At 44.4% G+C, this 20,223-nt stretch overlaps 7 non-coding genes across 7 annotated transcripts; all 7 read right to left on the reverse strand.

The window, feature by feature from the left end:
• Positions 1 to 1,271: 1,271 nt before the first annotated feature.
• LOC138529005 (small nucleolar RNA SNORA16B/SNORA16A family) lies at positions 1,272 to 1,413 on the reverse strand. The gene has a single exon (XR_011284370.1). It is a non-coding gene; the product is annotated as a small nucleolar RNA SNORA16B/SNORA16A family (small nucleolar RNA).
• Positions 1,414 to 6,657: 5,244 nt separating this feature from the next.
• Positions 6,658 to 6,732, reverse strand: LOC138529024 (small nucleolar RNA SNORD99). The gene has a single exon (XR_011284386.1). It is a non-coding gene; the product is annotated as a small nucleolar RNA SNORD99 (small nucleolar RNA).
• Positions 6,733 to 8,825: 2,093 nt separating this feature from the next.
• LOC138529019 (small nucleolar RNA SNORD65) lies at positions 8,826 to 8,897 on the reverse strand. Its single transcript, XR_011284382.1, has one exon. It is a non-coding gene; the product is annotated as a small nucleolar RNA SNORD65 (small nucleolar RNA).
• A 1,447-nt stretch (positions 8,898 to 10,344) lies between these two features.
• LOC138529016 (small nucleolar RNA SNORD65) lies at positions 10,345 to 10,415 on the reverse strand. The gene has a single exon (XR_011284379.1). It is a non-coding gene; the product is annotated as a small nucleolar RNA SNORD65 (small nucleolar RNA).
• Positions 10,416 to 11,858: 1,443 nt separating this feature from the next.
• LOC138529015 (small nucleolar RNA SNORD65) lies at positions 11,859 to 11,929 on the reverse strand. The gene has a single exon (XR_011284378.1). It is a non-coding gene; the product is annotated as a small nucleolar RNA SNORD65 (small nucleolar RNA).
• A 3,450-nt stretch (positions 11,930 to 15,379) lies between these two features.
• On the reverse strand, positions 15,380 to 15,517 carry LOC138529006 (small nucleolar RNA SNORA16B/SNORA16A family). Its single transcript, XR_011284371.1, has one exon. It is a non-coding gene; the product is annotated as a small nucleolar RNA SNORA16B/SNORA16A family (small nucleolar RNA).
• Positions 15,518 to 15,941: 424 nt separating this feature from the next.
• On the reverse strand, positions 15,942 to 16,083 carry LOC138529003 (small nucleolar RNA SNORA16B/SNORA16A family). The gene has a single exon (XR_011284367.1). It is a non-coding gene; the product is annotated as a small nucleolar RNA SNORA16B/SNORA16A family (small nucleolar RNA).
• Positions 16,084 to 20,223: the final 4,140 nt, after the last annotated feature.

The raw sequence follows: 20,223 nt of genomic DNA on the forward strand, positions 1-20,223 counted from the left end.
AAAGGGTAATCATGCATGTAAGAATGAGCATTAGAAGGAAGCTCCATGAGTAAAATGGACCCCCTATTGTATGCCCCAGGTCATTAGTACTTGGAATGTAGGAGGGTCGAGTGACTGCTCAGACAGATCTCACAAAGCCCATCCAGTTCACTCTAGCATAACGTTGGAGGTAAAACAGCCAAGGGAGTGAGCTATACTTCTCGGTTATCATGCACTCTCATAACTGTCTAACTCAAATCAACTATTACACTGTTGAATGTGGTTTTAGTCTGACATTGTTGTCGTAATACTACCATTGCAGTGTCCAGAAAGCACATTGGACAAACTTTCCGCGAGGCACTAGTGGCCGGCGAACGTCATTCACTGGTGTATTATTAACACACTTACCTTGTATATCCTAGCCCAGATCTCTTGGAAGTCGAACTTCTGCTGCCAACGACCTGCAAAATTGATGCAATTGTTAGGACGTCTATTACATCTCATGAATGATGCAGAAATACATCAGCAGATGTACTTTACTGAAATGTTGCTCAGTCAGCGGCATTGCGACTGGCAAACGACCGTCAAGGAAAGGCCTCATTTAATCTGGGAGGATAGCACAGCGGCAGCGTGCGCGTCTTGGAAGCAAGACGACACAAAGCAACAACTGGTTCGATCCCCGGGTCCGCGCTTAGAAACCTCCGAGTGTTTAAGCGCGTTATAAATTCGTAACTAAGACAAAAAGAAAAAAAAAATCTAATCTTAATCTGTGTTTCCTCTGTAACAGCGCCTCGATGCCTCATGGGCTGCAAGTGCGCTTAACAAATGCAAATAAAATAAAAATAAATCTATCCACATCAACTAAGAGTTCACATGGCTTGGATAAAAGCCAGAACATGGTCAGATCCATTCAACGTTGTACATTACAAAACCTACACACAATGTTGAAATAACCATAGTAGCGGTAAAAAATATCTACACAACAAATGTATTGATTTTTTTTTATTTCTTCAACTGGGTTTGATTTCAGTCAATACGGAACCACAATACCTTGCATTTTTCCTCCATGTTAAATTGCGACTGTAGTCTTTGAAACATGTCTGTAAAGAAAGAGAAAGCGGTTAAGGACGTTCAGGCGGCTACAGATGGGGTTAACGTTTGATGGGTCAACTGCAAGTCAATGTCCACTACATCGGGACTGGTAAGCCAAGGGATGCAAACATACTTCCATAACAACATGGGAACCCTTCTTGTATATGGCTGGCTTTAGCGCAAACAGCATCTGCATGCGAACATGTGCTTCCCTGTAATGTTGCCAGTGCGTTACCAATAAAACGGAACCCAGCGACCGTCAAAAGAAACATTTGCTCTTGGCACCCGTTTGAGCACGTTAGCTACTGTAAATGACCTAACGTGGCTTCGATCAGGGCCGTGTGGAATGGGCCCATCGATCACACGTGACGTGCACATTTAAATTGCAGCGCTCCCTGTGTAGTTACCGCCCCAATCGCCCGGTGTTACATTGTGCTACACTGTTCAACACGTTCACATTCTATGCGATATCCAAACCGGTTTCTAACTAATATAAGTTTTACAGTAAACTGCACATAAAGAGGCGCTCATAACAGAGTAAAGCAAGACGCACATAACAGTTGCAGACCTTCCTAAAACCCAGTCACGAGAATCCGAGCGTTAACGAGGCGGCGATTTAAATAAAAAAAAAAAGTCCCTTCACATTCAACTTTTAAAGAAGCCACTTATCCCCAAAACTTGGTGTTGCGAGTACTGCAATGAAGCGATCGAAAAATTAAACCAATGTTTTTAAGTCTAGACAATCGATACCGACACGGCGATTGATTTACACACCAATACAAAACACGCGCAGCTAAGATATCAAACCAATGACTAATGGTGGGTACAATTTACCGTCAAGTGTGGCCGTGGCGGATGGTAACGGATTGTCACCAACATTACCTATTCACTCCCTGACCAGCTCAGCAACGGGGGAAAAAAAACACTTACGGCCGCGACGGTCTTTTAAAGTCGTCACCTCGCAATATGCAGTGCTCTCATTGGTTGTTTGAGCTGACAGATAAGAGTTAGAAGGCAAAACTATCTGATGAGCGCACAAAACTAGGCGGCCGTGGACGCCATGCTGGTGGACAAGAAGCTGTAGAATCCCCAGCATTTCCTATGCATCAGTGTGCAACATGTTATTTATCCGCTTTTAAATAGATAATTGCAACACGCTTATAAAAATAGAATTCTGTGTTTTGACTGAGCTGTGGCTCAATACATAAAAACGATTAAAAAAATGCAGTAAATAATTTCACACATTAGCCTAACACCCCCATTTCTGGCATTAGTGTCTTCAGGGTCAACATTGTAATTTGCAAGTTACTAGCCAAACAAAAAGTAATCTACCTCTTCAATTCGCCAAGTTTTAATTCCTGGTGACGGAAGCAGTTAATCTGAAGCAATATACTCAGCATATATACCACCAGTAAAAAGTGTGATGCAAAGTATCATGCCCATTTTGTTTGAGAGATGGTAGTCTAGTTAGGAGGTGATGTTTATAAACCAATCATTGTATTCTGCCAGGCTATTATGAAAGTCTATGCAAAAAAGCACACGCCTACTCGTACTTTGCAGTTAAGGGGTTAAACTACAACTATTGGCATGACAAGTGAAGATAGGCGGATGAGCTAACATCCTATGAATTTGTCTTTCTTCCAACCCATGGACTGTTCCTGGCCATGCCATTCACACCCACACACCTGCCCTCTCCCTGTCAGGTGACTGCTTAGAAATAATAAACGCATATACACACCAGTCCAATCAATTGCTTACTGCCGCTGTGAACCCGCTCTTTGTGTAATAAAATAAACCATTAACCAGAGTTCCTTCCACAGCACGATTTCTGAGCAATGTTCCCCTTCAGTTGCACGTTTTGAATTGTTAAACACAAGCAGTAGCAAAGCCAACAGTTTTGACTCTTGTGTAGCGATCAGATAGGCATTTGTCAGGACCTACCGTAATATGCCCAGGTACTATGACCATTTTCTAGCTGTTGCCAACGTATCACTAGGTAGTGACATTATGGCAGTGTTTGAAAAATGCCCATCCCACATTTAAATGCCACAACGGTTGCCTTTCCAATGAATTTTTCTTTAAATTGTAGGACTTTCAGTCCCAAATTTATATTTTTGGAAATGTAAGGCTACACGTCCCAGAATTCAATCTCTCAAATGGAATGGGGCATGTTGCCAAGTGGGAAAATCAGTTCCAATGATCATTTCCTCTGGGAGTCCCAGGACAACCGCTACCTTTAGTGGTGTTGTCCTTGCACTCTAAGGTGAATGGGATTTTAGGGTAGACCTCACATTCCCATGGACACAGGTTATTTTTATGAGTTCTTTCAAATCTATTCTGTTTAGACCAGATCCGAGCGGATGGCCATTTGTCTGCTGCCTGAGTTAATCAGGGCCCAGAATTGATGTTAGGACAAGAACACAGGAAGATGTTAGTTTTCCTGTGGTTTAGCCCTCTTCCCCTCCCATTCTCTCCACTCATCAGGTTGGTTTTCGGACATGTGCGAGCAAAATCCCTTTCTTGCCACATGGAAAGCAGTCGGGAGCAAGGCCTCATCTATTACTCCACTGAAAGCAATATTGCCATGGATATGCCGCTAAACCAGGTTGAGTACCAGAGAAACATGCAGCCTACCTTCACGTTTAATCCCACCTCTGTGTGTGAGAGATGAGCATGCTTAAGAAAATGCATCCCATTACCTACCCTGGAGATATCATTCCATCCAAGTTTATATATCAATTAATTTGCCCCTTTTCCTTTGCGAATTACCAACACAACTTTTCTTCACAAAATTGCTGACTCTTATACAAGATTTCATGGTAACTACCATGCATAAGAAACCTGAACACAGAACCCCAAAGTAAACAGCAATCTGAGACCTATCACTAATGTTCCTTTTTACTACACATTGTGGACAAAATTGCCACAGTACAATTCCAGGAGCACTTGGGTCATTCTGATATTTTGGATCCTAGGCAGTCAGGGCTTCGATCTAATTACGGCACTGATGAGTGCCTTGTTGGATCTTCAGACTCAGATGCTAGGCGTCATCGATAGGAGCAAGACTGGGCTAGCGATGTTATTCGATCAGCAGCTTTTGCTGCTGAAGAACTATCCAGTATAGGAGGCTGCTCCAAGGACAGTGGACTGGATCAACTCCTTTCTTACTAATAGAAAATCTCAAATCTGGTGGGGTAATGCTGCCTCTGACCCAGCACAAATCACTTTTGGAGTTCTGCTGGGAAGGGGCAGCCCCCCCTCCCCCTCACCAGGCGCTTTACAGTTAAAACTTGATGCATTTGAGGCACTGATGAGCCAGAGGGCAGCAGGGACAGCAAAAAGGGCGCTTTCCCATCCAGCAGGACCGCATGCTAACGTAACCAATTATAATGTATTCATATGGTGTGGCCCAAGGTGTGGGCAGCATCACTATATTTGTGTAGACATTAATAATCATGGGTAGAAGAGGCGGCTTGCAGGGTAAAGGCGACATTGCATGCACTAGGCCCAAAGCCACAAGGCAACAGAAATCTCCAGTCATGTCTGAGCTCCCATGAAGACAGTTGCACCCCCACCTGCCAGAAAGCGTTGCAAAGATGTGTTTTTACCCAATAGGAATGTGCCTTACAAGACAGTGATCAGAGGCCGGCACCTGGTGTGCATGGCCAAAGCATGACCCAGCCCATTCCTGAGTGACCACTACATACCCAAGAAGCGAAACCATGCAAGGCACTAAAACAATCAGGCTCTACAATGCCTCTTTCCAGCCTGTCCTTTTGCACCACTTCCCGATAGGACTAAGTTGCTGCGAGATCTATCATGACCTAGAACTAGTATCCTGCCAAGACCTACCCTGTAACCCACCATAAACCACAACCAAGGACACAGAAATAGGCCCCATGACAGTGCTGAGCCTAAGAATGACCCTCCGACTTACTCCCGTCCAACCTGTGAATCTACCTCAGAGCCGCTACCGCGAAACATGACGATCACTGCCACCTCATCCAGAAAGTAAATATGAACAGTGGGCTCCTAAGAGTAATCATGCAGGCACTCACTTCTCCCATCACTAAGCTAACTCTCCACTTTATACCAAGGGCAGCTATACTCATCAATTTCGGCCTAGCTGCACACACAAACGTCCTACACAGACCCAATACCGCCAAAATCTAATCTCGGTGACCAACCTGCACACATTTTGACTGATCTCTCACTACCACCGCACCTAATGTTAGGATGCAGCCACCATTGTGCAAATCACACTGGCTGCACCCATACCAAGTGCACCCAAGGACTGTATTCTACCCTACTCATGACGGACCTGGACGGTCCCCAAGGGCGTTCAACCCACAAGCGCTTTGAGATCATACCAATGATATATAGAGCGCTATAACATAAGTGCCACTTGGAATATTTGTCCTTTGATGTGATATTCTAGGTATTCCTTGGTTGCAGTACCAGAATCCTTGGATAGATTGGAAGGCCATAAACTTACCTTTCAAGGAGATCAGTGCCCAGGCACTGATCAAGTGAAGCTGGTTCCCCGGAATGTCAGTCAAGAAGCCCATCAACAAGCCATTACACACACTCCGGAATATCAGGACTAGAGATGTATTTGACCCTAGAAAAGCAGATAAACTATCTCCGCCTCAGAGACTAGGATTGTCGCAGCGACTTGTACCCAGATTATATTATCTCATATGTTTTTTTTTTTTAATAAATGATTTGTACTGCGCTCCAGTAGGGAGCCTTAAGGGCGCAAGACGTTGAACTGAACAGAGAGAGAGGGGGGGGGGGGGGGGGGGAGAGAAAGTCAGGCCATGCTGCAGGGTGCTAGGGTTGGTGAAGGAAGACTAGCAGAACGGGAGTCTTCAGTTTCTTCTGAACACGACTGTAGACTCAATGGTTCTGAGGGCAGGGGGCAACACAATCCATGCCAATTGTCGGATCTTCAGGGCTCTAGTGCTCTGCTTTTTTACAATAGCTTCCACTATAGACATTTATGAGTGATGAGTAACATCCTGTAACGTAATGGCCTGAACGGGAAGCCAGTGCAGGCTCCGTCTTGCGTCAGACACGTGGTCCCTATGGTTGACTTTTCACAACCCTCACTGCCCCGTGTGCTCCTTTGTGACGTAGGAGTTCCATTCGGGGAGATCAGAGGATCGATCCGTAGTCACTTAGATGTACAATGCCTGGCGGCACAAGATCTAACCCTCAACAGCACTAGGTACAATAAATTGAGCTTCAAAGTACACATTTCTAGAAATGAAGGAATGTATCTTGCAAGCTAGCCACAAACTTCACAAGCAATCTTATTTCTGAAAGATTTACATTTACAGCAACCAGTAACATTGCGATCAACCTGTTTTCACAAGCCATGAGGGCAAAACATCCAGCCATAAGGTTTTAGTTCTGAATCCCCACTCCAAGTAGTAGACTGTTTAGTTGCCATAACCATGCAAGCCTCAGAAGGAAAGCAGACAACAGCCTCCATGCTTGGTAGCTTGTGTCCTATAGATGCAACTTAAGCAAGTTCAATTAGCAGTTTAGCCAACCACATTCATGAAATCACAATTCAATAGCAGCTGGTCTCAGTCCCATATCCGCAAGCCTCATCCAGGGAGTCAGCAAATTAAGTTGTTGTCATCATAGACCAGTTAGTGAGTGCTTATGCCACAATCCAGAAGTGGGTGCAAACTGGAGGCTGCTTAACTACACTTAATTGTAGCCTACTATGTGAAGACAAGCTTGCAGCGTGAGTAGCCAGCAGGGTTTCATGGCCCTGCACAACCACCTCGCGCTGCTCCCACTACTGAAGTCGCAGCAGACAAGTGAGCACAATGAGGTTCGAACCAATACTAAAGTCGTGCTTGTAGCCCTCAAAAGCAGCTTTTAGTGCCTCAAACATGTACCTTATGAGTGGTGTGGCTGACTGATCACATTCCCTCAACTGCCAACACAGATGCTGGTTTTGTTACGGGGGGGGGGGGGGGGTAAAACAATACCAGACCACAAACAATGAACAGTGGCATTGTGTCATTGTGTAGTGGAGTAGCCTTGGGTTATATATGTGAACAGTTGGGCGGCCAGGTTGGATAGATCCCCCAAAAAAAAAAAAAAAAAAAAAAAAAAAAAAAAAAAGATACATTTCAAAACAGTATAGCCAATGACGCAGCTATAAATCGCTGTCATTCTGTCCTTATCCCACAGGGATTAAGAAAAGCTAAAAGCAGGACAGATTCACTAATGTGAATGTAGCAACTATACATATGGATCCACTAGACATTAAGCAAATGCACCCACTATGAAAACCACTAGGTGAAATATAATCAACAGCACCATTTATAAATGAACATGGCACTCCTTGGACAAAAGCGGTCATCTTTAAAAATGGACGCTGCAGAAGCTCAGTATTAACAAGTACTTCCAGGCATCGGGCTCAAAGCAGAATTCACAAAAGAACATGCAAATTAGAAAACCATGTTGAGCACCAAGATGTGATAGGAAATAGGTTAACCAATGAAATCACACCAATGTCTGAGACTATGGGATCTGCACCACCTTCACACCCGACCTACACAAAATGCATCAATGCCTTTGTTTTTACAGTGGGCAGGGCGGTTTTTGAATTACTTCTCCCAGCTGTGGTATTATGCGTTTTATGCATGGGCCTACTAACCGGTTTATCAAGTTTACATTCAAAATCAGACCTCCAATTACAAGATACTGAAATGGGACAAATCTGCAAGAAGAAGGCATGCAGATTTTGTTCAAGGCCCAAATCCCACCCCCCCCCCTCCCCATCAACCAAGAATTGATGCACACTCCAGACGGCTTGCTGCCACCAGCACACACACAGAGACAAATAAACTAGCTTGCTTTAGCACAGCTCATCTGCTCTGGTCTCAAATCGTGCTCTTCCCATGGATAAACCACAGAAAGCAGATGGCCATGAGGTAGGTGCTGCTCATCTACAGCCATCCAAACCAACCATTTGAGCCACATGCAGGGTGCTAGCCAGGATCATATATAAAATAGTAAAATAAATCTGCAAGATCACAGCCTACTGCCACCATTTAGCGCAACAGTCTTAATGGGCTACAATTATAGACAGAGTCTGGTTAATACCAGCATTCTACGCCAGATACCCACCTTGAGTTAAGGAGGCAGTAGTGTGCCAGCCATCGCATGCTCAACAGTTCAGAGACTAGGAAACCTATTAAGTTGAAAGAAGAAGAAAAAAAAAAAGACACTCAAGAATCAAGTTGGGTAGAAGGAAGAAAGCTAAACTAAACAGCCACAAGTCAGAGGTTGAAAATAGTCAGTTATCGCATCGGTCAGCTTCCCCCTCCCACCCCCTCTCCCCCATCTTTCAGACTCCATGTTGATGCTTGCACAAGTGCTGACAATATGTGAAACGAACATGAGACTAAGAAAAAACCTACTCACCATTCCATGAGCAGTATGGAAGCCAACAGTCAAGACAATGGAGCTTTTGCTTTCTGGAAGAAAGGGAAAATGAACTCCCCAAACTGGGAAAAGAGAAGCAATAAAGTTTACAGATGTGGTTCAGAAACAGAAAATGTCTGTTGTCGCATCGGACGGCTTTTCCTATGCATTTAGAAGCAGCTGCTATGGTGCTGGAAAAGTAGACTAACTTACAATCATGTCTGACACTAACCTTGCAAGACATAAGTTAGTGAAACACGACCAAAAAAAAAAAATGCCCTCTATACAAACCCTCTAGATGTAGTCAGAAAAACATCCTCACCACTGACAATCTGCCGGTAATTCCAGCATATTCAGTTGGAGTTTCATCATGGAAACATCTGGTTAAAGACTAGCTCGTAACAACCACGTGTGGCCATGCTCGAGTACACGCTGCCATCTGTAAGGCCAGTGCAACCCATTCATTCGACTATCCCAAAAACAAATTCTACATACCAACCATTCAAAATCATACTCCCAAAATCTGTCACTAGGTTGCAGAAGCAACACAACTACACTCAGAAGATTCAATCCCTTCGTCAGGTGCGCACAGCACCTAGTGTGGGAAATAAAACGACCCAACACTAGAAGCCTTGCAAATTAACACAATGAATACACATGCATTAACTACACATCCAGTCTGTTCGTTCAGGTTATGTCCTCCAGGTGTATTGTAGTGCATTCAAAAAGGGAGAAGCGACCAGGGTAGAAGGAGGTTGTAAGAGTGAGTTAAGAGGCAAACCCATGGAGGAAATAAAAGCTGTAGGCATTTTAACAGCAATACATAGAGGCATCCATAGCACAGGTAAGTTTATAGTATGAGTGGCATAATGTTAAGAGCTTTTATACATTGATGAGTTACCTTTCTGTTGATCTGTATTGTAACTGTATGCAAGAATATGCGCCCGGATGCCTGCAGGTCTGGCTGTGCTTTACAAATTAACTAAAGATGAAATACGATAAATGGCCACACCACTAGCAGCCTAAGGACATGGCTTGGGAAAATGGATGTAGGACCTACATAACCCATCAGTGAGGATGGTGGGTGTGAAATACTTCAGTGGTCTGCAACCTTTGGCTCTCAAGATAACCATCAGCACTAGCCAAACCATTGGCGAGGGGGGTAAATCATGGGGTCCTATCGCAAAAGGCACTTGCTCCCAGTTAACATACAGTGGAACAGTAATTCCAGAAGGTCTTGGCCAGGAGTGGCATTGGTCAAGAAATACCACGTTGAGTCAACATAGAACTTAACAGGGGATCACTAGACCCGTTAATAGCATAGGAAATGGCTTTGGTGGACTAGAAAGATGTGAAAGGAAATCTACACCAAGTGGCTCTGACTCGTTTAGGGCTGTACATGAAGGAAACGGTATAGAATAGGGAGCTAGGACTGAAGTGGGACGGGAGTATGGTAGTGTCAGAAGTGAACACTGAACCTACACAGCAAGCAACCAACGAAGTGTTGTACAGAAGGGGTGGAAGATTAGGGATTCTATATGAAGATGAGATATGGCAAAATGTTGAGGGTGGGTAGGACAGGAAGGGACCAATTTTTGGTTAACTACATCTGTAGTCAGTTACGGACAACTGAGACATCACGGAGAACCCCTCACGTCACCCCCAACATATAGCACTGCACAATATTCCATGGGCCCAATACTCACCACTAACCAAATGATATTGTCATTAGAAGCAACATCTTCTACCTGCAGAACAACAAAAGTCAAGGAGTCAACATCTAGATTTTACATTAAATGCTTACGCAGAGCATGTTTAAGTGTTCAGAAAAACAGTCTCACCACTGACAGTCTGCCGGTAATTCCAGCGTGTTTTAAGCAGTATCATCATTAACACCCGCCTAGCAAATAAAACCCTTCACAATAAATGTTGGTCTCACCAGATCAGTCCAGAAGACTACAAGCTGCTTCGTATCCTGCCAAAAAATGAAAATAAAAGGTTAATTCTGGTCCAGTTGTGCAGCAGTACTATGAAGTGCTATAAAATACCTGGATGCTAATTTACTTGCATAACCTACAACACCCTTATCACTGGAGCTTTAAGAGCCCATAACTCACTCAAGTCGAGTACCCCCCACCCCGATAAAGGAACGGTAGCTCCGGGCAAAGCATTGGTCTTGGAAAGGCAGCGCAACACAGGTTCGAACACCGAACCCACACTTAAAGCACTCGTTGGTATTAAGCGCGTTTAACATACAAGTATGCCCCTCAGCCCCTACACCATAGCTCGTCTGCCCCCACACAATGTGATTCTGATGCGCAAAGTATTTTTCTGAAATGCAACAGGTTTAGGCTTGGGCACCTACAAATGTAAAAATAATTCCAACAGTGGCATGCACTAGATGTATTCACAAACGCTGTCTTAACCATTATAGGTAACAAATGATGCTTAAAAATAATGCTGGTAATTCCAGCTATTTCAGTCTGAGGTTCATCATGGAAACCCCTTTAACATCCTAGATTAACAGGGTCAACTCACTATTAAAGTAGCATGGCACAAAGTCCATCTTTGAAGATCTTCAGAGATCACAGCAGGGATCATATTTATTGGGACACTTGCATGGCGCCTATGCACAATTGTTTCCAGGCGCCAGAAGGATTTGGGGTGGGGGAATAGAAACACAAAAGTGGAACAAAAACCGGTTATATTGGCCTAGATATCCTTGCTAATTTCAAACAAGCCCAATATCAGAGAAGACACGGGAAACAGAGAAGACACGGGAAACAGAGAAGACACGGGAAACAGAAGGGAAGGCGCTGCTACGCAAAACCAAGGATCGAGTAGGGAAGGCAGTGAGAGCAAGAGCAATATTCTAAACAGATGCAAACTGAAGTGTACAATTAAAGTAGAGCCAAGAAGGACCCTCCCATTAAATATTAGCCTTCATCCAGTGCAAGAGGGATGGTAGTGTCAGAAAAAAGTGATCAGTGCCACACTGAACCTACTCAGCAATTAAGTACTGTACAGAAGGGGTGAAGATTAGGGATTCTATGATAGATATGGCAAAAGGATCTTTGGGTTGCCCACTAGGACAGGAAGGGACCAATTCTTTGTTAACTACATCTGTAGTCAGTCACGGACAACCTAGACATCACTGAGAACCAGTCGCCTCACCCCCAGCATATAGCACTGACCAATACTCCATGGGCCCAATACTCACCACTAGCCAAATGATATTGTCATTAGAAGCAACATCTTCGACCTGCAGAACAACAAAGGTCAAGGAGTCAACATCTATATTTTACATTATATGCTTACACAGAGAGCGGGTTAGTGTTCAGAAAAACAGTCTCACCACTGACAGTCTGCCGGTAATTCCAGCTTGTTTTAAGTAGCATCATCATTAACACCAGGCTAACAAATAAAACCCATCACAATAAATGTTGGTCTCACCAGATCAGTCCAGAACAGCTTTGTATCCTGCCAAAAATGAAAATAAAAAGGTTAATTCTGGTTCAGTTATGCGGCAGTACTTTAATATGAAGTGCTGATGCTAATTTGCATAACCTACAAACACCCCAATCACTGGAGCTTTCAGAGCCCACAACTCACTCAGTTCTACCCCCCGTCCCGATAAAGGGTAGCTCCGGACGGGGAAATGCGTTTGGAAAGGCACAAAGTCCATCTTCGAAGATCTGCAAAGATCATATATTTATTGGACACTGCATGGAGCCTATGCACAATTGTTTCCAGGTGCCAGAAGACCGATTTGGGGTGGGGGGGTGCGGGAATTGAACCACAAAAGTGGGAACAAAAACTGGTTATATTGGCCTAGATTGCCTTGCCAATTTCAAATAAACATGCCCAATATCGTCCCATAGGCGCAGAATGCACCAACACCAGACCACTGGTGTAAATATCCAAGGCGATCAGGGAGACTACCAAATGGCGAGTTAAAAATGAAGCCAGCAAGCACTAGGGACCCAGAAGTATAAAGTTTTAGACAGAACCCTGAATCTACCAAGAGTGGCGAGAAGAGGCTGTGGAGATAAGGTGGGGAAATGCAACTAACTAGTTAAACCTCTTGAGCAGGTTAACTAGAGTCACAGGGTCCACAATAAACAAAAAAAAAAAGTGCTGATGTGCAACGGGTCGACTAGAGTTCTTTTGGGAGCGCTGCATGCTGCCTTTACTAGTCCATTCCTTCAACCACCAGAGTGGGACCCAACTCAGGAACGTGCCCTATACCTAGTAGCGGCTTTTTGCTTTGCATCCGGATCAGCAAATCTAGTGAGAATCTGTGCTCACGAGGTTAGGAATCCATGGTAGGCTTCATCACGGCCTAACTCAGAGGGGCATGCTTCAGCCATCAAATAAATGCGAGAAGAGTCTTCAGCGTTTCATAATCAACACAAAGTTCAGTGTGGTGCATGAACTTGTCATCACAAGACGGTCTTCTCAATTACTTACAGTTGCATTGTTCAGCCTCCCCGTTCTTTCAAAAGGTGAGGCAAAGGTAAACGCAAAGGCAGACAACTCACCTTCACGAAGGCAGACTAGTCATTGGCTTTCTAACTTGGGAGTGCTTCATACCTAAAGAATAAACATTAAGGTTAACATGTTTCCCACCTCAACCACAATAAACCAATATCCGAGTGTTCACATCCTCCCCAACCTCACCTTAGTAAGGAGTGGGTTAGTATCTACTGCGATTACAATCAATACTGCTGCAGCAACCTACCCCTACACATGTAATAGCGGTTGCCCTTTAATGTCTTCCTGGGTCCGTGCTCCCAAGACTTAGAAGATCCAGTGACACCATGTTCGCTTATTATAAGCGACTTTGGGTTAGTTTATAGTAGTAGCAGCAGCTGGTTAGTTTATAGTAGTAGCAGCAGCTGGTAACAGTTGTCCCGCTTGTCTGACCATCTGTGTGCGCGTAATTGGGCTGGTTTACATTGCCCATTACATGTCACAGGCTTCATGCAGGTAGAAGGGCCGGTGCTCCCGACACCTCCCCACCCCCCACCGTATTTATGCTTGCAGTTTACAAGTCTCATGTTTCTGGTTAATGCACCACGTTCAGCAACTGTCTCAACTTGCCTAGTAGAAATCGATGTAGGAATGTGTGTAATAAAGTGTATGGCAGAATGGTTTGTGTACCAGCTTAAATGGGTCTGATAGTTTGTGCATCCCAGATGAACGTCTGCGACAATTTGCGCCCCTCTTGTTCTGCCCCAAACCTTGACTGATCACCACTGGCTTACTGTGTCAACCACCCCAGAAATGTACTCCTGTGAGCCACGCCTGCATACAGTAGTACTACATTGAGATGCCTACTTTGCCCTGCTAAGATCCTTGTGTTGTCCACCGTCACTCACTTGCTATTGAAGAGACCAGACCCAAGCAGGCACACCTCTAGAGAATCATTGCCATTTGAAAAAACAGTTGGTAAAGAGCAGACCTTGACAGGGTGTACATTAGCATATTGTCTCTGCTGTAGCATAGATGTTAATATTTGAATAGAATAAAGCCAGAGAGCATAAACTGGCAATTAACTTTCATAGAGGGGCTCCCGTGTATTCACCATTTGCAATTATATCCGTATGAATAATGGGACACCCTGAACCAGGCACGCCCCTATTGCAGTACAGGCAGGCAATCTAGAATGATCATGTCTGCCTGTACTGAACACAAGGGAATTGCACCCAGAATGAGGTGGACCAGAAAGCTATTGAGGGGTGGGCACCATACATTGGGTTGGGAGGGTGCGAAATGCCAACAAAAAGATTAGTCCTTTAATGTGAATGATGGATATTGTGAGGAAGGGGGCGAGAAGTTTCATATCTCTGGGATCCCCTATATTGGGTGGGCGTGGAGGACCTCCTGTAAATAGTCAAGTTCCCGGCTCCTCCTGGAGGAACAACTCACAAGGGAATAGCTGCCCAGTGGGCCAGTACTTTGTTTTCACTTGCATGCTGGTACTTGCAGGCCATACCCATTACGGGTAGGACAAAACTGGCTGTCCAGCATTCAACTGACATGTCCAGGCGGGCCCACATTGTCAAGACATGACGGGGCTACTGGGGACTATGCAAAGGAGCCAAGGACCAGAGTGAGACTAAAGAGGAGCAAATTAAGAGCGACTCGCCAAAGACAGAAGCCAGAAGAAATGGAAAGTGATAAATGTCAAAAAAACAAAATTATTTTTGTTCCAACACCGTTTTCTCTATGTATATGCTTTTGCATTAGGTTTTATACGAGAGCGATCCACAGCGTTTTAGGTGGACGGGTGGTATTCTATTTATTTATCGGTCCGACCTAGCAACACTGACCAAATCTGATTCTGGTGAATTGACAAAGGGTAATCATGCATGTAAGAATGATGAGCATTAGAAGGAAGCGTGTAAAATGGACCCCCTATGGTACACCCCAAGTCATTAGTACTTTGAATGTAGGAGGGTCGAGTGACTGCTCAGACAGAGATCTGAGCCGACAAAGCCCATCCAGTTCACTCTAGCATGACGTTGGAGGTAAAATAGCCAAGGGATTGAGCTATACTCCTCGGTTATCATGCACCCTCACAAAAGTCTCTTAACTCAGTCAACTACTGCACTGTGCTGAATGTGGATTTAGCCTGGCATTGTTGGCCTAATACTACCATTGCAGTGTCCAGAAAGCACATTGGAGTTAGAAACTTTGCACGAGGCACTACAGTGGTCAGCGACCGTCATTCAGCTGTGCATTATACACACGGTTACCTTGTGAATCCTAGCCCAGATCTCTTGCAAGTCGAACTTCTGCTGCCAACGACCTGCAACAAGATACAATAGTTAGGACGTCTATTACATTTCGCAGATGTACTTTCCTGAAATGTTGCTCAGTCAGCGGCATTGAGACCGGCAAACGACCGTCAAGGAAAGGCCTCATTTTAGGTTCAATTCATTCTATACATCAACTAAAACGAGTCCACGTGGCTTGGATAAAAGCCAGAACATGGTCAGATCCATTTAATGTTGTACATTCGAGAAGTTACCATGAGATAAGTACAAATTACAACACCTACACACAAGTGTTGTAACCGTAGCAGCGGTACAAATATCTACACATCAAATGTAGTGCTTTCCAAGTGTTTTTTTTTAACTGGGCTTGATTCAACACGCAACCACAATACCTTGCATTTTTCCTCCATGATTGCGACATTAGTCTTCGGAACATGTCTGTAAAGAACGAGAAAGCGGTTAAGGACGTGCATGCGGCTACAGATGGGGTTAACGTTTGATGGGTCAACTGCAAGTAAATGTCCACTACATCCGGGAGGGGGTGACGTTAAGTCACGGGATGCAAACATTTGCATAATAACATGGGAGCCCTTCTTGTATATGGCTGGCTTTAGCGCAAACAGCGCCTGCAGGCGAACATGTGCTTCCCTGTAATGTTGCCAGTCCGTTACCAATAAAACGGAACCCAGCGACCGTCAAAAGAAACATTTGCTCTTGGCACCCGTTTGACCACGTTAGCTACTGTAAATGACCTAACGTGGCTTCGATCAGGGCCGTGTAGAATGTGCCTATCGATCACACATGACGTGCACATTTAAATTGCAGCGCTCCCTTTGTTACATTGTGCTACACTGTTCAACGCGTTCACATTCTATGCGATATTCAAACCGGTCTCTTACTAATAGAAGTTTTACAGAGAACTGCACATAACATAATAGCGCTCATAACCGAGACTAGTAAAGCAAGACTAACATTAAATCACACGTTGCAGCGCTTCCTAAAACCCAGCCATGAGAATCAGAGCGTTATCAACGAGTCGGTGATTAACAATCACTTTGCCCCATCAAATTCAAAGCCACTTATGCCAATACTTGGTGTTGTGAGTACTGCAATGAAGAGATCGAACAATTCATTAAACCCAAGTTTTTAAGTCGAGACAATCGATACCGACACGGCGATTGATTTACACACCAAGATACAAACACGCGCAGCTAAGATATAGTAAACCAATAACTAATGGTGCGAACAACTTAAGAACGAAATACCAGCAAGTGTGGCCCGCAGCGGATGGTAACGGATTGTCACCAAAATTACCTATCCACTTGCTGACCAGCTCAGCAACGGAAATAAACAATCAAGGGCCATGGCCCCGACGGTCTTTTAAAGTCACCACCTCCACCTCCCAATATGCAGTTCTCTCATTGGTTCTTTGAGCTAAGGGTGTTCCACAGAGTTTAAATGAATAACTAGAAGGCACAAGTCAATATCCGATGAGAGCACAAATCCAGGCGGCCGTGGACGCCATGCTGGTGGAAAAGAAGCTGTAGGATCCCCAGCATTTCCTATGCATCAGTGTGCAGAAAATGTGCAACATGTTGTTATTATCCGCTTTTAGATAATTGAAAAACGCTTATAAAAATAGAGTTCTACTGTGTTTTTTGACTGAGCTATAACTTAATACATTTTTAAAAAACTATAAAAAATGATGGAGTAAAGGATTTCACACATTAGCCCAACACCCCCATTTCCGGCATTACTGTGTCTTCAGGGTCAACACTGTAATCTGCAAGTTACTAGCCAGGCATAAAAAGTAATCTACCTCTTCAATTTGCTAACTCAATTGCGATTCCTGGTGATGGAAGCAGTTAATCTGAAGCAATATATACTGCATCACACTTCTTTTTACTGGTGGTATATATGCTAAATAACATGCCCATTTGGTTTGAGTGATGGTAGTGTAGTCCTTCATTTTAGTTTTTGCTATTAGGAAGTGATGTTTATAAACCAATCATTGCATACTGCCAGGCTATTATGCAAGTCTATGCAAAAACGACAAGCCTACTCGTCCTTGGCACTTAAGGGGTTAAACCACAACTATTGGCATGACAAGTGAAGATAGAAGAGAAATGGTTGAGAGACTAACATCCTTTGGATATTGTTTGTCTTTCTTCCAACCAATGGACTGTTCCTGGCCATGCCATCCACACACCTGACCTTTCCACCCAGCCCCACCCCCCTATTTCTCTGTCAGATGACTGTTTAGAAATAATATCATAGCTCTCAACTCACACGCTTCTGGCGGGTGTCACCCGCCTTTTAAAGGGCTGACTCACCCGCTAAGCCTCCTGGACGGCCATTCATTCCAATGGGCGTCTCACCCGCCAAAAAGAAAATCGGGTGTTTTCACCCGCCTTTGCGACACAAATGGTTGAGAGCTATGTAATATACGCATATACACACCACCAGTACAATCAATTGCTTACTGCCGCTGTGAACCCGCTCTTTGTGTAATACAAATACAGTAAGCAAGTGTTCCTTCCACAGCATGATTTCTGAGCATTATGTGTGTCCTTACATCAGTTGCATGCTTTGAATTTCGTTAAAAACAAGCAGTAGAGTAGCAAAGCCAACAGTTTTGACTCTTGTGTAGCGATCAGATAGGCATTTGCCAGGACCTACCGTAATATGCCCAGGTAGTATGACTGTTTTCTAGCTGTTGCCAACGTATCACCAGGTAGTTACATTATGGAAGTGTTTGAAAAATGCCCATCCCACTTGAAAGCCTCAACTGTTGGCTTTGCCAATGCATTTTTCTTTGAATTGTAGGACTTTTAGTCCCAAATTTATATTTTGGAAAATCTAAGGCTACAAATCCCAGAATGCAATCTCCCAAATGGAATGGGGCATGTTGCCAAGTCGGAAAATCCGTTCCAATGATCATGTCCTCTGGGAGTCCCAGGACAACTGCTACTTTTAGTGGTGTTGTCCTTACACTCTAAGGTGAATGGGATTTTAGGGTAGACCCCAGCATCCCCATGGACACAGGTTATTTTTATGGGTTCTTTCATATTTAGTCTGTTTGGGTAGACCAGATCCGAGCAGATGGCCATTTGTCTGCTGCCTGAGTCAATCAGGGCCCAGACTTGTTTTGTTTGGACAGATTTCCGAACCTGGAAGGGGCTGATAGAACACAGGAAGATGTTAGTTTCCTCCATGGTTTCGCCCCCTTCTCCTCCCATTCTTTGCACTCCTCCGTTCCCAGCCACCCTTTTTCCATAGGTTCATCAGGTTGGTTTTCGGACATGTGCGAGCAAAATCCCTTTCTTGCCACACAAGAAGCAGTTGGGAGTGGTAGGAGGGATAGCTCTTGTTCTAGCCATGGCCTCATCAATTACCCCACTGAATTATGATTATTACCTCCAAGATTGAAAGCAATATTGCCATCAATATGCCGCTCAACCCGGTTGAGTCCCAGAGAAACAAACCGCAGCCTACCTTTACGTTTAATCCCATCTCTGTGTGTGAGATGGAGAGCGTGCTTAAGAAAATGCATCCCATGACCTACCCTGGAGATATAATTTCATCTAAATTTATTCTGGGTAACATCAATTCATTTGCCCCTTTTCCTTCGCGATTTACTAGGCAACTTTTCTTCACAAAATTGTTCCCGACTCTATACAAAATTTCATGGTAACTACCTTGCTTAAGAAACCTGGACACAGAAACCCAAAATAAACAGCAACTTGAGACCTATTACTAATGTCCCTTTTTACTACACATTGTGGACAAAATTGCCATCATACAATTCCAGGAGCACTTAGGTCATTCTGATATTTTGCATCCTAGGCAGTTAGGGTTTCGATCTAATCACGGCACTGATAGTGTCTTGTTGGATCTTCAGATTCAGATGCTAGGTGTCATCGATAGGAGCAAGACGGGGCTAGTGTTGTTATTCGATCTATTAGCAGCTTCTGATCTTCTCGATCACGAGAGGCTCCCAAGAACTCTATCCAGTATACGAGGCTGCTCCAAGGCTGCCGTTGACTGGATCAACTCCTTTCTTACTAATAGAAAATCTCAAATCTGGTGGGGTCATGCTGCCATCGACCAAGCACAAATCACTTGTGGAGTTCTGTTGGGAAGGGGGCAGCCCCTCCAGGCGCTTTACAGTGAGACAAGACACATTTGAGGCACTGTGATGAGCCAGAGGGCAGCGGGGACAGCGAAAGGGGCACTTTCACATCCAGCAGGACCGCATGCTGACATAATCAATTATAATGTATTCATATGGTGTGGCCCAAGGTGTATAAACATTAATAATCATAGGTAGAAGAGAAGGCTTGCAGGGTAAAGGCGGCATTGCATGCACTAGGCACAAATCCACAAGACATCAGAAATCTCCAGTCATGCCCGAGCTCCCATGAAGACAGTTCGCACCCCCACGCGCTACACTGTTTGTTCATTGTTCTTGAAAGTGTTGAGAAGATGTGTCTTTCACCCAAGAGCAACGTGCCTTACAATGCAGTGATCAGAGTCCAGCTCCTGGTGTGCATGTTATCCCACTTTGGCCAAAGCATGACCCAACTCATTCCCGAGTGACCACTACCTTGCCCGACTACATACCTAAGAAGCGAATCCACCCAAGGCACTAAAACAACCAGGTTCTGCAATGCCTCTGTCCAGCCTGTCCTTTAGCACCGCTTCCCGGTAGGACTACGTTGCTGTGAGATATATCATGACCTATAACCATTATCCTGCCAAGACTTACCCTGTAACCCACCATAAACCACAACCAAGGACCCGGAAAGTAGGCTCCATGACACATAGTGCTGAGCCTAAGAATAATGACCCTCTGACCTTGCAAATCATAACTTACTCCGGTCCAACCTGTGAATCTACCTCAGAGAGCTGCTACCGT

Source organism: Ambystoma mexicanum, chromosome 7q (genome assembly GCF_040938575.1).
Source record: "Ambystoma mexicanum isolate Mex_15411 chromosome 7q, UKY_AmexF1_1, whole genome shotgun sequence".
Taxonomy (NCBI): Eukaryota; Metazoa; Chordata; class Amphibia; order Caudata; family Ambystomatidae; genus Ambystoma; species Ambystoma mexicanum.